Here is an 18347-nt window from a genome sequence, read left to right on the forward strand (position 1 = left end):
CAGTGGACTATTACTCACTTCCAAATGACTGATACGTGGCGATGCTTCTGTTCACCCCGGAAAATCTCTTCCATGCAGGTCTCTAAATCTTCTCTATTCTAAATAAATTGCCTAAAGATGAGTTTATTATCATTTTGCTGCATGTTCCAAGTAGCATTCAAACAACTCAATGAAAGGAGTTATTTTATCACCGTTAAAGGTTTCCTCCCCAACTATTAATTATTTTTCTATTTGTAGGGTGTCAAGACAGAACTCAGTTTCTTTAGGACTATTACTTATGGTAGCAACCAAATAAGATTGATTTATTGAACTGGTTCCAGAGTAACTATGCATATAGAGCACCTTGCAAACAGAACGTGATCCATATAACCTAACTGCAGACTTACAGATGATGTCCTTAAGGAGATGTCATAGCGTGGGTCATTGGACAAGAGGCAGGGTCAGTCACACAGCTAATAAGTAGGAGAGCCCAGAATTAAACCCAAAGCTCATGTTACTTCAGTTACATTGTGCTGCTTTCTAACGCATCACAAAACTTTGTCAGATATTAGGAGGGAAACTTGCTGATGTTTTAAGCCACAGCAAAATATATCTAAACCTTATTGGATTAACTTCATGGTGGTAAAACGTGGAAAAAAACAAACAGTTCAGTCCAGTACAACAAAGTTAAAGTTGCGATTTAGGAGATAGATATTTCAGAAAGATCCAAACATTTTTATCCTTGTTAAAAAAACTCTGACAAAAGACACATGTTCCAAGTATCCTGGTCATAAGTGCTTGATGCTAAAGGCAGTCAGGCAACACAGATGCAAGAAGCTTTAAAAGCTTTTGGAGTCTAAGGTTGTGACCTCTGGGTATGATGGTGAGGCTGTCAGTCCACTGAAACCCAGCATTTCCCCCCAACCATCTGTCTTGCCTTTCCTCGCACACTAAGTGCCTACTCTGAGCTCCTCTGACCATTACATAAAGCTTTTTAGGAAACATCATTCCAGACAGATGTTTAACCCCCGGCTCTAAGGGGACTACACGGGGAGTTGCTAGGTCTGTTGATTAATTTTACATGTACGCGCATGCTAATGTAGTCTGACATCGAGGCCCTCACAGCCATCCAGTCTTGTTAAGTAAACAAAGGAGTTCAGGCAAATCTACACTAAATGTTGTCTGTGCAAGGGATGCATTGCCTTCCCAGTCTTGAAGGAGAAATGTTTCTTCCTTTTGCTCAGCAGCCTCCAGAGATGACCTAGTCAATAGTGATCCCAAATCTCCTTTGATTCACTTGTGATATGCCACCCCATTTTGAACGACCTGCGTGTAATACGAAATACTTCAAGACAAATGGAAATTCAAGCTCCATGGTAGTAAGATGCTAAAGGAGCTTTTTTTTAAATAATTTTTTATTGTTATGTTAATCACCATACATTACATCATTAGTTTTTGATGTAGTGTTCCATGATTCATTGTTTGTGCATAACACCCAGTGCTCCACGCAGAATGTGCCCTCTTTAATACCCATCACCAGGCTAACCCATCCCCCCACCCCCCTCCCCTCTAGAACCCTCAGTTTGTTTTTCAGAGTCCATCGTCTCTCATGGTTCGTCTCCCCCTCGGACTTACTCCCCTTCATTCTTCCCCTCCTGCTATCTTCTTCTGCTGTGATTACAATTGGTAACAATTATTGCTCAGATAGAAATTTAACTGCATAGTCTACATCCATTGGTCTTTGATTATGTTTTTGAAATTTACCAATTTGCAAACATTAAATGTGGTATAATTTTGAAATAAAAAAGGATGTGTGGTGATTTTGAGGAAAACTAGTAAATTCCATTTGTACATATCAATATTATAGATTTTCCTTCTGGTTTTGTAGATAAATTATTTCAAATTAATTCTCCTATTAAGAGCAACAAGAAGAGCCAGGGAACATTTTTCTTTCTTTCTCTCTTTCTTTTTTTTTACAAAATTTGTTTGAAGGCATTGGAGAAAACCCGAGGCCGCTGGACTTAAAGGGTGGGAGTCTTAGGGAGACAAGAAGCGCAGATAAAAATGCAACCATCATGAGGGAGGGTATGTGCTATGGTGAGCGCTGTGAACTGTGTAAGACTGTTGAATCACAGACCTGTACCTCTGAAACAAATAATACATTATATGTTAAAAAAAAAAAGAAGATAGTAGGAAGGGGAAAATGAAGGGGGGGAAATTGGAGGGGGAGACGAACCATTAAGACTATGGACTCTGAGAAATAAACTGAGGGTTCTAAAGGGGAGGCCGGTGGGGGGATGGGTTAGCCTGGCGATGGGTATTAAAGAGGGCACGTACTGAATGGAGCACTGGGTGCTATATGCAGACAATGAATCATGTAACACTACATCAAAAATTAATGATGTAATGTATGGTGATTAATATAACATAATAAAATAAAACTTAAAAAAATGCAACCATCAGCACAACTTTTCCCTTGGAGGCATTTGCTAACTCACAAGTGGAAGTCTAGAGGCTGAGAGCTTAGCAGTGGCTGGTCGGAACAAATCTTAGAAATCAAAGAAGGAGGAATTCTGGTAAACACCACCAGCTCAGTTGAGACACCTATAGCCCTATACTTAAAAAGACAGAACCCAATCCCCAAAAACACCGGCACCCTCCAACAAATAAGATTGTATTCAAGGCTCCATTCCTACTATAGCTGCTATCTAGAAGCAAAAGTCATTAATATTACAGAGTCTAACAAAACATCTTGAATTTTATATGACTAATAAAAAAATAGTTAAATTTTGTTCTTATCAGGAATATTTAAATATTTTCCACTAATCATGATGAATGAAAATAATGATGATTTTTTGGAGCCCCTGACACATGTCCAGATTTTGTGATCTAGTTTTTATGTAAGCTACCTCTAATTTTTATACCACATTTAGAAGTTAGGAATTATTTATGTCTGATTACAAGATAGGTTTCCAGATATTATGTGACTTACAAAATCCACACAGCTATTGTATGCCTGAGTTAAGATTTAAATTCTGTACTGTTTGGTTTCAACAATCACTTTCTGGGGTCAAGAGGGTGTGGATTTTCATGGGATGCATGAAGAAGGGGTTACCTTAACAGAGAAAGCAGAGAAGTCTGTTAGGAACTTTGGATGTACTTTTGAAGAAAACTATCTCCTGTGAAAAGCAGTCATCTTAGATTTTTTTTCCTTGGAATTTGGAGGCTTTTCTAAATTGCACAAGCCTCTTAAAATACGAATCAAAAAGAAAAAGAAAAATGAAATAATTCATTCAGAATATATTACGGTTTATTATTTATCAAGTACTCTTTTATATTTTAGACCTATAGCAATAAACAAAATAGACAAAGTCCCTAGCCTGATATAGATTAGGTCCTATTGGAGTGGACAGTTAGTAAATAAAAAAGAATTTAAGGAGTTGGGGCTCCTGGGTGTCTCAGTCAGTTAAGTGTCTGCCTTCGGCTCAGCCACTCCCCCTGCTTGTGTTCCCTCTCTCGCTCTGTCTCTGTCTGTCAAATAAATAAATAAAATCTTAAAAAAAAAAAAGGACAGAATTTAAGGAGTCATCAGTACTGAATTGATATTTATGGCCCAACTAATGTGATGGGTTGAAAGACTATTTAGATTAGGTTCAAAAAATTGATGAAAGCTATTAGAGACATAATGTAGAGACCAGGAAAACTATAGAATTCAGGAGATTTCTAGGACGTTGATGTGTTGGAAGAAGTAATGCAGCACCCATTCTTCCACCCGAAATTCTGTCTTTTTTTGGACATTTTAATAGTGGGATGCAATAGCTTATTTGTGACTCTAGACAATGGCTTGAATATGGATGATATTAAAACAATGAGAAGAGTTGCATTTTATGTTTCCTAGTCAATGAATGAAATAAAGAAGAGACAGGCCCCAGCACCAATATTCTTTCACCTACATAATGTTTTTGTGAAACAACCAAGATTTTAACTTTTTACCCAGGTGTGTGTAGGCATCTGTGCCAGAAGATGAGAAACCGAGTCCTAACTGAGGTAACTGCCTCATTAAATGGACATCAATCTGCAACAGTCCCTCCTAGATCACAAGTCAGGATTAAAAGCTGAATAAAAAAGAGTATATATGGATTTAGATTTAAGACAGCATTATTTGTAGTCATGAAAATTTCCATAATAAGTTCGGTGCTAGAACCAGCCATTTAAGAATGCTTATGAAAGAGATGTATTTATCCTAAACTGTAGGTCTTCTAAACTGAGTCCTGCTTTGCTAACCGACACAACTGAAGGGTTCCCAGTACCACCTAAATTCCAGTTCCATAAATTCAGTAGATATTTCTTCCACTTCCCAGACTAGAATTTCATAGTGATAACAACTTCATTTCATCTTGAATTTGAGTGCAAATCATTCAGACTAATTGAATAGTGAAGGACATACAGAAGTCATTTCACTGAAGAGACTAGCATTAAGAAGTGTGAGAATATTGCAGTTATAAAACCCTTTTCTACATGCACTACTGTGCCCTGCACCCACTTGCCTTAACATACAAGCATTTGAAATATTTCCTACCTGAAATATTTCCTCACATGATATACAGGAATTTAAATCTTCTGCAAATTGCCATAAAAAAAGGGGAGTACCTTTTGGTTAAAAGACATTATGGGTGGCTCCCATTGTGCATTAATAGGTGAAATAAAATGGTTTTAATTTACATCAACTCTAAAGTACTTTAAATTGCATAGTTGATTTACCTTGAGAAAATTTTCAACAGATGTTACTGGAAGTTACTCAAGAAATATTTAACAGGTTCTAGAATACTTGCATCAAAAAAGTCAAAATATCAAATATCAAAGCATTAGTTATGTGGCGTTCTGTTAATGGTGATGAAAAAACTGAACTTCGGGGAATTTCTTTTGTAGTCAAGAGTATTGCTCCATGGCCTGAAAGAGTAGTTCCAGAGCAAAAATGATGGTTTTTCCAGTTTAGTTTGATATAAGATGCTTGTTTCTCTAGAATGATGGGAGAGTTTATTGTTTGGTTGTTTGGTATAATAGATGTTTTTCAGATATATCCTAACTCCTATATATCCTAAATATATCCTAACTCCTTTTAATTTCTGTAGGAAGGTTTTTCTAAAATACATTTCACGCATTTTCAGCTGCTTAAACTGAGGGTTCTAAACCATAATTTAATGTTTACTTGATTTTTTTCAAGACAATAATTAGGAAAACATTTTTTAAAGTTTCTTCAGGTTTTTGATGCCTGAATTAAATGGTCACACACACATGGATGCACAGACAGACACAGACACACTTTAATTTTAAATAAATATGTTTAAAATGTTACTTTCTTATATATTAAGTAACTGGAATTCAAATAAAATATAGAAAACATTATATGTTAACTAACTTGAATTTAAATAAAATTAAAAAAATATATATTACTTCCCAGTATCAAGTTATCCACTGTTAATTCTCACTAGTCTCAAGGAATCAGAAACCAAAGTAACTTCTTTCTGCTTAGTACCTAAAATCTCAAGATGCCATGAGAATTCTTTCTAAACCATTTGCCTAAGATATTATGTGAGAATTATTATGAATAAGTTTCTTTAATAATTATGTGTTGTTTTAGTTAAAGTCAGTTTACATTATTGAACATCCTTTACAAAGTTAGTATTTTGTTAACAAAATTTAGTAACTTTGATTTAAAAACTCTTATGTTAAATTTAAAAATCCATTTGTAAAAAGTCAACTTTTTTATTCCATTGCTGCTTTTAAAAAGAATTAATTAAATGGCAATATTATGGACTGAATTGTGTTTCTCCAAATTCATTTGTTGAAGCCATAAGTGCAATGTGATTATATCTGGAAATAAGGCCTTCAAAGAGGGAATTATGGTTAAATAAGGTCATAAATGTGGGACCCTAGTCTGATAGGACTGATGTCCTTATAAGAAAAAGAAGATATACCAGGTCTCTCTTCTAGCACACACAGAAGAAAAGCTATGTGAAGACATAGCAAGAAGGCAGAAAAAAAAGTCTCAACAGGAACCAACCCTGTTGGCACCTTGATCTTTGACATCCATCCTCCAGAACTATGAGAAAATAAATTTCTATCAGTTAAGCCACCCAGTCTATGGTATCTTGTTATGGCAATCCACACTTAGTTATACAATCAACAATTAACTCTTTTTCCCAATTGCTGATTCACTTCTGTTTGATATCAGCAAACCAATGAGTTATAAATTAAGATAAAATCAATAGTGCCAGAGGAAACAGTCAGAGGAAGCTTTCAGGAAGAGAGCATAAGAATTACTCCGGATTCTTTCCGTATGAATTATTTCCCATTATGGAATACAAAAATGTGTCTTTGTATCAATGGGTCTCGAGATTCTACAGTATAATAAAATCCACTCAATGGTTTCAGTTTATTTTTTAAAATGTGTTTTGTTATTCTGAATCATAGTTATACTTTGTGGTTGTGAAGAAAAATTTTGGGTAGCATCTTGGGAAGAAGGCCTGATTGTTGCCAAAAGTAAGGGTTTCCATTGCTTCAGAGTTTAACAGCAACAGCTTGGAATTGAGTCCTGAACCTCTGTTGGGAATTCCTTCAGTCCCGTCTACATGAAAGACTTATTGTCCCTGCATGGACTGTTGCCATGCTCCATGGCAGGACTGAGAAAGACTTCATAAAATGGAGGAAACAAAAACAAAATATTTGTGTAAGGTCTTTCTCTATTTTTTCTTTCCATGTGAATGCAAGAGAGAATCAAAGCACATCAGTCGTGATTATCTAAAGAATGCAAGACATGTACTAGGCACCAAGATGAAGGCAAAAGAAAATGCCCCAAAGTAGCCCATGTGGATATTGTGGCATTGCAAAATAAATATCAGAACCATAAATAGGCATTAGATGTCTTCTGATCCAGTCATTTTTAGGTATAAGAGAACTGAAAAACTAAAATTCAAATGACTGATTCAAGTTTCCTTGTTCTCCTTCAATAGGGTCACGATCAAAAGTGAGCCTCAGATTCCAAGTTAGATTCTTCTAATTAAAGAATCTGAAACCTTTAAGCTCTTTCGAATTTGTATATCCTCAGGGACAAGCCAGAAGCTCCTGTACCTGCCCCCATTACTCACCTGGGTCCAATTTCCACCTTACTTTCTCTATCCTGCCATTCATCCCCTGCCCCTGCTCCTACCTGCATCCTTGTCTTGGGAACTATTTCAGACTTCTGGTGAAGCGCCCTCACTTTAATTTCTTAATCAGCTCTTATTATTTTTCAGGACTTTTTGTGATAAATATGGAAACCAATAAGAGCTGGTTAATTGATTATAAAGTAAAACCATGCATCAGAGACCCATGAGCAAGAACATTGCTGGATTTCAGGAAGGGCTGTCAGTAGGAACTGAGAAGTGAATCTGGCTTTTTGCCTCTCCTCTTTGTCCCTGTATGCTTCATTTCATGTAGATTGGAAAAGGTTATAACAGATGGGATGAGTTTTGTTTTTTGTTTTTTTAATTTTAAGGGGAAAGACTCATTTTGGCAATCTCTTTTTCAGTTTTATTGAGATATCATTGACATATAGCACTGTATAACTTTAGGGTATAGAGCATAACAACTTGATATACATATCCTATGAAATGATTACCACAATAAGTTTGGACAATCTTAATAGCTTTATTAAAAGCATACATGTGACAGAGAAACTGAACTACAATATGTATTTATCTAGATTTCTAAGGAGTAATGCTACTTATTGAAAGCTGCCATTACAGAAAATATATCTGGGTGTAAACAAAAAGGACTTTTAGCAGTTTAGACATGAAGCAAATAGTTATCATAGAATGGTACCTATGAAAAGCTGGGCAAGTTGTGAATTAAACAAGTTCCCTCCCTTAATGGGAGAGTTGGCTCTGTCACTTCTGTCATGGCAGGTAGATGATGGGGAGAGACATGTTTGTAAGTATGGATCACAGTCTTTAAAACAATAATCTTCAAGAATCTTAAATATTATGTATTTTTAACCTAGGATTTTTCTTTCCAGAAACTTATTCTAAGGAAATACCTATACAATATCCAACCTAAGGAAACAACCAGATAAGAATTACAGATTTTTATGGTCACGTTTATCAAAAGGGTGGTAGTTCGCATTAATGGTTTATTGCTGAGTAGGCCCTCATGGAGGCTAATGGGGGGAAATTTTACTAGAGAATTTCCAATATCCAATCTGGACGAGGGACACAGAAATATTTCTCCCAATCCAGCCATCTCCAGCCTTCCTGTCTCACTTATGGGGCTGAAGAAAAAAGCTAAGAAAACATTATTAAAGTCATAGCCCACCCTTTCCACCAAAGACTAGCTAACCTTACTTCTAATTAGCATGCATTGTGTCCTCTTTTGTTTCTGGCTTCTTTTGTTCAATCTTAGGTTTGTGAGATTTATTCTATTCATGTTGTGGATATTCATATTACCCATATTATCATTCTGTGTCATGATTAATCTTTCATTCTTACTGCTGAATAGTACTCTGTTGTGTGAATTAAAAAAAAAATCACTTCTACTCTCACTGGGCATGTGGGTTGATTATAGTTTGAAGCTATTAAGAATAATTGTCTTATGGACATTCTAGCTCATCCTTTTTTATGAACATATGTCACATTTCTGTTGCATATATACCAAGAACTGGAACTGCAGGATCATAGAGTATGAAATTATTCAGTTTCAGTAGATACTATTAAATAGCTTTCCAAAGTAATTTTACTCCCATTGGCAATTACGAGAGTTGCAATTTGCTTCATATCCTTGCCAAGGTTGGATATTTACTGTTTTTTCCAGTTTAGGTTTCTGATAGTTGGATGTAGAATCACAATTCCCCAACAACTGATGGAGTTTAGCACCTTTCACACATTTATTGAACATTTGGCTTTGTTCAGTGCATGTTCAAGACATGTGCTTATTATTATTCTTTTTTTCCATTAGGTTATCTGTCTCTTTCTTTTTGATATAGGAGTCTTGTTTGGGTTTTGTTTTGTTTTAAGTGTATCCATCTTCTACATGACCTCATTGTTAGAAATCTCTGTCTACATATCTACATCTATAACTCTCTATATTGATTTTCACTCTTTTAATGATACCTTTTGATGAATGATAGTTTTTAATTTTTAAGGTTTTTAATTTTTAATGTAAGATAAAATTTATCAATTTCATCTTTTGTGATTAATATTCTCTGTTCTGGTCAAGAAACTTTAAAATTTTTTTTTAAGATTGATTGATTGATTGATTTATATTTGTTAGAGAGAGAGCATAAGCAGGGGAAGGGGCAAGCAGAGAGAGAAGCAGGCTCCCCACTGAGCAAAGAGCTGGACAAGGGACTCCTTCCCAGGACCCTGGCATCATGACCTGAGCAGAAGGCAGATAGCAGGAAGAGAAAAATGAAGGGGGGGAAATCGGAGGGGGAGAGGAACCATGAGAGACTATGGACTCTGAGAAACAGAGAGTTCTAGAGGGGAGGGGGGTGCGGGGATGGGTTAGCCTGGTGATGGGTATTAAATAGTGCCAAGTACTGAATGGAGCACTGGGTGTTATACACAATGAATCATAGAACACTACATCAAATCTAATGATGTAATGTATGGTGATTAACATAACATAAAAAAAAAAAGAAGGCAGACACTTAACCGACTGAGCCACCGAGGCATCCCTGTGTTTTTTGTTTTTTGTTTTTAAAAGATTTTATTTATTTATTTGAGAGAGAGAGGGAGAAAGCACAGGACAGAGAGGGAGAAGCAGACTCCCCACAGAGTAGGGAGCCAGACTGGTCAAGAAACTTTTTAAGCAAGTAACTTGGCTTATTCCAAGGTCACAAAGGTGTTTTCTAAATTCTCCTCAAAACTTTTTATATTTTATTCCTTATGTTTAAAGCAGTAATCCATCTGGAATTGATTTTGTGTATGGTACGAGATAGGTGTTCAGAATTGTTTTTTCTCTAATGGATATTAATGGATTCAGCACCATGTATGGTATAATTCTTAATAATTTAGTATATTAAACTAAAATGCAGGCTTTGTTGTATTCAGGAAATATGTGTGGATTTGCTTCTGTATGCTTCAGCTGATCCTATTAGTCAATATATCTATCATTGTGCCAATAACACTCTGTTTTAATAACCATAGTTTTGTAATAGTGTATAGGAAAAATACTGTTTGTTTTTACACACTCTCACAGAACACTTTTGTGACCAGAAGTGTATATTTCTTCTCACACTGACCAATTTTCCAACTCCATCTGGGTGTCCTACAATTCAATCCAACTCTGACACTGACTGAATTTAGTGCAGACCCCAGAGGTTAAGGGCTCAGTTCCAGAACCCTGTCCTCCACCTCAGATTTTAAGTAGTGGATCCTCAAGTTGACTACAACTTCTCTCCTACTTGGCTACAAATTGTAGGTTCCCATAAACCCTGCCTTGGGTACAATAATTTGCTAGAGTAACTCACAGAAGCCAGGAAAATCATCTATTTTTTTATCAATGACTTATTATAAAGGATATTTTAAAGGATACAAATGAACAGAATGATGAAGAGTTTCATGGGTGAGTTCTAGAAGGATCCCAAGCACAGGAACTTCTGTCCCTACAGTGGGAGTGTGTCACCTTCCTGGCATGTGAATGTGTACATCAACCCAGAAGCTTCCAGAACCCTGTACTTTCTGGATTTTTATGAAGGATTCATCAGGTAGATGTGATCAGTTATTAACTCACTTTCTTCTCTCCCTTTTAGCCCCAGGGAGTGAGGCTAAAAGAACCACGTTTCTAACTATCCTTGATCTTTCTGGCGACCAGCTAACATCCAAGAACCTACCAAGATTTGCTGTATTAGAACAAAGATGCTCCTATCACCCAGGAAGTTCCAAGGGATTTATAATATCTTCTGTAAGACCCCAGGATCAAAGACCAAATATTAGAACAAAAATCATCCTTATTGCTTGGGAGATGATAAGTGTTTTAGGAATGCTTTGTCAGGAACCAGAGTCAAAGACCAATTATTACCAGAAACCAGGGATATAGAGATATGAACATATACAGACAGAGATAAAGATAGATAGAAACCTGTTATATATATAACATTATTTCATAAAGAGTTTTGAGATCTGTTAGTATAGATATTTCAACTTTGTCCTTCTTTAATTTTGCCTTCATTATTCTTTGTATTTCTAAAATTTAAATTCAGCTTATCAGTTTCAATAAAATATCCTGCTGGAATAACCTAACAAGATTGCATTTAATTTCTAGTTTAACTTAGGAGAAATTATCATCCTTACGGTATTGTAGCTTAAATCCATGAAAATGGTATATCCTTTCACTTACTGAAATTCTTTAATTCCTCTTAACAATATTTTATAGCTTTTTGTTTAGGGGTCTTTTAGAACATGTTAAATTTATTACTTGATATTGAACTTTTTATGGTGACATTAATTTTATTTTCTAACTATCTGGTATTACTATATAGAACTATATTTGATTTTTTATACTGACTTTTAGCCAGCAAACTTGCTAAATACAATAGTTTGTGGACTTCTTCTTGCATAATCATGTCATCTGTAAGTAGTGATGTTATCATTTCCTTCATATCATGATTCTATTTATTTCTTTTTCTTGACTTACTAAAATATGGTATGAAAGTATTGATAATGGGTATTCATTTACAATTTCTGGAGAAAAGATTCAGTATTTCACCATTGTGCATAATGCAGGCTGTAAGTTTTGGAGGCTATTCTTTTTCAGATTGAGGAAAATCTCTTCTATTTCTAGGGTTTTTTTAATCATAAATGTGTTACATATTGTCAAATGCCTTTTGCCTCTTGCACATGTATTAAGATTATTTTTTTCTATTTTCTGTTAATGTGGTAAATTTTATTAATTACTTTATTAGTTATATTAATTAATTTATATATTATAATATATAGCTACATTTTTGCATTTAAGTTCCTGAGAAAGATTGGCCAAAATATGGGTTTTTTTTTTTTTGAAAAATAGTATTTGGAATCAAGATTAAATTAGTCTTATAAAAAAAGAATTATTTTCTTTTATTCTATTTTTGGAATATTGGTATTATTGGAAAGTTTTCTAGAAAAGCCATCTGGTCTTGGGTTTTTTTTTGTGGAAAAACTCAAATTATGGTTTAAATATTTTAACAAGTACTGAAGTAATCAGATGTTATATTTATTTTTCTCTCAGTTTTGTATTATTTAGCAAATTTTTCTATTCCATACAAATTATAAATGTTGGTATTATTTGTGTCTCTCTTTCATGTCCAATATTACTAATCCATATTTTAATTTTTTAATTTTAATTTTTTCTTGAATATTTTTCTAGTGATTTTCTAGTGATTTACCAATTTTATTGGCATTTAAGAAACACAAGCTTTTAGTTTTATTTATGTTATCTATTTACATTTGGCTTATATTTTGTTTTTATCTTATCTTTGGCATTTATTTTCTTATACATTCTTTGGATTTGATTTGAGTTTCTTCTCAAACTTTGTGATGAATGCTTAAACCATTTTCAGTCTTTACATTTTTTTCCTAATACATAAAATTAAACCTATAAATTTTTCTCAAAACATTGTGTTAGCTCCATTCCATATTTTTAAACATTTTATAACCTTATTAGCTTGCCATTTAAAATATTTTCCAGTTTACATTCTGTGAGCTCTTCTTTGACTGGGAAGAGTAAGAAATATCTTCATTTATACTTTGGAATTTGGGGTTTGAGATTTTCTTGTTACCTTCCTTTTTTTAATAAAAAAATAATAATAAAAATTCTAGCTAAGCCTTTTGTGGTTAGAGAACATAATCTGAATAATTTCATTCTTTTGAAATTTGTTGAGTCTATCTTTATGGTTCCTCCATCTCCTTTCTACAGAAGGCAGTTCATATATTTTTATCTTGGGACTAAAAAAATGTCATTTTGTATTAGAAGGGGGAGAAAGGATAATGAAATGGTGAAATCTTAACTGGCCCACTTATTCCTGATAGAGTTCTTTAATTAATTACGCTCATAATTGCCCTGTGTCCCGCGCCTGTCCTTTGTACAATTAGCTCAGATTCCAGTGCCTCCGGGGTTCCCTTAGTAAAGACTATTCTTACCTCTGCTGTTTTGGATTGTGAATTTCTCTAATAATATCAACCCACATGCTTGAAATTTTCCAGATTTCCTCAAATATTCTGGTCCACTGATTTCTTGTTTTCCTGCAGTAAGCTTCCTAATTTCTTTTATAACTTTCTATAATCCCAAAGGAAGTTTGAGAACAAAAGGCAGAAAACTGAATGCTCAGTCTTCCATCCTGAATAAGCATGTGGACCATTTATAGCAACATTTTCTTTGATCCATATTTAACCTCAGTTTTGAAAACAGGATTATATAAACTAGCATTAAAAATTAAAACTGGGCATTTCGGTAAGAATATATTTTTTTATAATTGGAAAAGCTATTGAAGTAAGATTGTTCCCTATTCTTTATTAAAACCAACCATTTATTTGCTCAATTCAACCTATAGTCCAATAGGAGGAAAATTTGTTTTTCTGTAAAAATGAAGTATCTGATCATTGTCAGTACCAAGATGTCTTCCAGTACCATACAGCTAGACCAAGAAAGCTGAGTCATCTAACATGCCATCCAAGAATTGTCATCAAAAGGGTGGTTTATGGTCAACAAATTGAAGTAGTAGGTAGAGCATAGAAAAATAAGTGACCCACAGAGGCAGCATACATAGATATGATTTTTTGTGCCAAAATCTTCATCAATTTTCCTTTCGTCTGCTGATTTCCTCTGGTCCCTTCAAGTGAGAGAAAAGTCAACTTGTCAAAAGCTGGCATTCTTCCTCTGAGTAGTTTCACAATTGTTATGGCACTTTTGGTTCTCAAGTTTGAAAAGAGAAGAAAAAAAAATCCTCAGGGAAAGAAACGGGTAGTTCAGTGCATTACTCTGAAAAAAAAAAATTACAATAAATATTTTCCAGGACTAGAAGGCGAAAATTTAGGTCAGCAATTGGAAAGTTGTACTCTATTGTCATAAAATTCTTTTTGAAATATTTGTCTCTATTATAACTGGGTCCATTTCTACTTGAGGCAATCAGCTGGCATGTGAAATACATGAATCTGTTCAAGCTCAGCTATATAAACCTTCTTAAATCTTCCACAGAAGCATCTCATTCTCTTGAAATTGTTGAGAAATGAATTTTTCCTTTAATATATAATCCAATTGATTGCTCATATCATGTAAAAAATAGTATATCTCCCTTACAATGCAGATTTCTTGTATGCTTTACATGAGCCCATTGCTACAAACTTTGTGAATAGTGAGAATTACAAAATACATGAATTTACATAATGATGATCTATGTATATCAGGAATATCTATTCACAACTGTCTCAGCTGTTGGAGCTTGGGCACAATCACAATGTAATCCCCAAGTACAGGGGCGGGAGCTCCTCTCCTATCCCACTACGTTCTCAGGGGTCCATTTGATCTTACAGTTTCTTAGGATGAACTGTAGAGGAGCCTCACTTAGAGTAGCTGGCTCAAGAGCAAATTCTCATGGCACTGGCCTGTTGTCTAGGAGACAAGCTGATGAGGGCTGTTGGTGAAGATTTTGACTAGTGGGAAGCTAAGCAATGGATGATTTGGAAGGACTTTTATTCAACAAAATTCTTCAGCATTTGCATTAGAATTTTTTTTTTTTTTCCTATTGCCAGGTTCTTTTCTTTGAGACCATGTTCCTGTTAGAGGAATCCTAATACCCATGTGCCCCTGCTTCTCCCACATTTTTCAGACTGTCTTTTTTCCAGCTCACAGCCCTTTGTTTCCTGCCACAAAAATGTATCAATCTCTTTCCTGTAATAATAACACTTCAAAGTCAATCAGTATCCTAGACAATAACCCATTAAAACAAAGTAGTGAAGGACAGAAAAAAAAAACCTAAAAGGTTTTCCCACTCATAATAGGAAATGAAGGTGGAATAGCTGTGTAGTTGATATTTACTAGTTAAAAAGAGAGACATTCATCCTGTTTCTAGGAAGATAGCTTTCCATCCCAACCATCCATTCCCAAATCCTACCCAAAAAGAGGCAGAATGAGCTACTTGTAATAGAGCAAAGAAAAGAAAATGGAGGGGTGCCTGGGTGGCTCAGTCATTAAGCATCTGCCTTCGGCTCAGGTCATGATCCCAGGGTGCTGGAATCAAGCCCTGCATCTGGCTCCTTGCTTGACAGGAAGCCCGCTTCTCCCTCTCCCACTCCCCCTGCTTGTGTTCCCTCTCTCTCTCTCGCTGTGTCTCTCTCTCCGTGTCAAATAAATAAATAAAATCTTTAAAAAAAAAGAAAAGAAAATGGAAAGCTTATATATATTTTTAGATCTATCAGAAGTTGGCATTCATATTCATCTACTACTAATATGCTAATAAATACAAGGAATTTGGTTGAGAAGATATCAGCGGCTTGCCTTTTAGTTTCTGGGCCCACATTCTTGAATTTTCTGGTTTAAAACTTTATCAGTACATGACTTTTGAGTCTCTTGAGTTTCTTATAATGTCATGAAATCAACGTTTAACAGAGTCTTATAGAAAGGTTTAAAAAAGATTGAGATTTTTAGTAACAAAAACTACATTTTAACATTTTATACAATTATAACTAGTCAGAGTTTGTCCTAAAAGCATTTACTATCTGTTTCAGAATTCATAGATAAGTACACATTAAAATTTTATTGAATTCAGCGTGTTTTAAAAAACTAGAAAAGATGTAATATTTTTTGCTTTTTTTTAATGCATGATCTGTGCATAAAAAAATTCAAAGACAAACTGGAGAGGTTATTTAGTCTGTCTTTATTTAAAATGAGCCAAAAGGAAAAAACAAAAACACCCAAATACAATTGGCTAATTGCTTTGCAATTTGGCTTCATTTCCCCGATGCTAATGGAGAATTTCTAACACCTACACAGCTAATGAGTTGGGAAGTTATGAGCTTTATCTGAATACATATATTTAGAGAGAAAGAAAGAAAAGTATATTTACCATTTGAAGAATGGTGAATATTGAACAGACATGGTTATGTCTATATACCAGTCTTCTCAGGGCCAGAATGTGTGCCCTCAAGATCTTGCAGTTTAAAGGAATACATGGATATGCAAAGATATTTTTTCAGTCTCATGTGTTTAGTGTCATGATATTTGAGCTGACAGAGCATGTAGAAAATCATCTAAATAACAACAGTAACAAATAACAGTAAGTATTAATGCCGACTATGAAATGTTCATTATGTTCCACGTTCTCTGCTAAGTGCTTGATAAGCAACACTCCTTGTGTCCTCACTGAAGAATGTAGGTATAATTGTCCTCATTCTAATCAATACCAATTCTTTTTTTTTTAAAGATTTTATTTATTTATTTGAGAGAGAGAGGGAGAATGAGAGAGAGCACGAGAGGGAAGAGGGTCAGAGGGAGAAGCAGACTCCCCGCCGAGCAGGGAGCCCGATGCGGGACTCGATCCCAGGACTCCAGGATCATGACCTGAGCCGAAGGCAGTTGCTTAACCAACTGAGCCACCCAGGCGCCCCCAATACCAATTCTAATGATCTAGGGGGAAGTATCTTATTTCCATGGCTTGTAAGTGGAAGATCAGGGATTCATTATTTTATCTATCTAAATCCAAACTCCGTGTTTTTAACCCCCACTTTACATTCCCCTACTTAACCATTAGGGATTTTTTTCCCTTTTTTATTATGTTATGTTAATCACCATACATCATTAGTTTTTGTACAGAGAAGATTTTTGTAGTTGCTTTCAAAACAAATGTGAAGTGAAGCAGACAAGGAAGCAGAGCAAGGAAGCTAATTTTATCAGGGAGAATATCATTTATTTACCAGAAGAGAGAAGTACACCATATTTTTAGGGAATCCGAAACAATTTTCTGTCACATAGTTATAAATTGCATAGAGCAAGGAGCCGATATGAGAAAGAAGGGTTAGGCTGGGGTCAGATCATGAGGGGTTCAAATGCTCAACCTGGAATCTGGGGTTTCTTTGGGTTATAGAAAATGAAGGCAGCTTAAGTGGGAAAATGGCATGGTTGAACTTGCACATTTGATGGGAGTCCCATCAGACCAGGTGAGAGAATATCTAGTAGAGTTATTATAAACGTATCTAATAGATAAAATGGAGCAAATTTGGGAGAAAAGAAAGGTTTCACAGTGAAAGTGCGAGAGATTCAATTTGAGTGACCTATGTGTTACACACGTAATTTCTGAAGACAGGCAAGTGTTAGAAAGGGGACTTTCGAAATCCTGTTCAGGAAGGCACAGTCGCACCTGGCTTAGGTAAAAACAGTGGTTGCCTTGTGTGGGACACCACTATGATTTGGGTTCTGACCTGATCTCTCTCATGGTTATATTTTAAAGAAACAAAAGAAAAAGAAAAGAAAAGAAAAGAAAAGGAACTTGAGGATTTACTTTCTGTTATAGCAAACACCTTTGTGGGAATTTTCATGGTCTTTTCATCCATTCATTCATTCATTACAGAAACAATAATTGAACATAATGCCACACACTAGAACTGGGAATATAAGGGTAAAAAGACTCGTCTTTCCTCTCAAGAGCTCAGTTAGTTCTGCCCATCTTCCAATCTCAGATTTTTACTTTTCTTTTTTTTACAACAAACTAATCCTACCACCAGAAAATAAGTATTTCAGTCCCTTGTGTTTTCTACTAAAAACTGCCTACAAAATGAGACATGGCCCTTTTGTTATTTTCATTAGAAAGCAAATCACTTGTGATAAGTTTGACGGGAATTAAATGGATGTATAGTGAGCTCTACCTTATTATGGAGTTGAATTTTTGAGAAAGGAATGGAGTCTGTCAGAATCAGGGTTTCATTGTTGCTTAAAAAGAAAAAAAGAATTACATCATTGAGCTGAGTCACTGCATGAAGACACCTAGGCTGAGTGACAGTTTTTAGAAAGACTCTTACTCTGTAATGATTATCCCTGCCATGTTATTGTTTCAACTGGTTGCAAGGAGTGTTTTCTTCTTCCTATTTCAAAGAAAACAAGAATATTCTAGCAGTACAGTTTTTGAACACCTTTCTACTTTCTTCAATTCAAAGTATTGGAAAAGAGTGGTCGTTTGTGGTTTGTGTTAAAAATAAAATGCTGCAGGGGCGCCTGGGTGGCTCAGTCGTTAAGCGTCTGCCTTCAGCTCAGGTCATGGTCCTGGGGTCCTGGGGTCCTGGGATCGAGCCCCGCATCGGGCTCCCTGCTCCGCGGGAAGCCTGCTTCTCCCTCTCCCATTCCCCCTGCTTGTGTTCCCTCTC

This window comes from Zalophus californianus, chromosome 6 (assembly GCF_009762305.2).
Source record: "Zalophus californianus isolate mZalCal1 chromosome 6, mZalCal1.pri.v2, whole genome shotgun sequence".
NCBI classification, from domain to species: Eukaryota; Metazoa; Chordata; class Mammalia; order Carnivora; family Otariidae; genus Zalophus; species Zalophus californianus.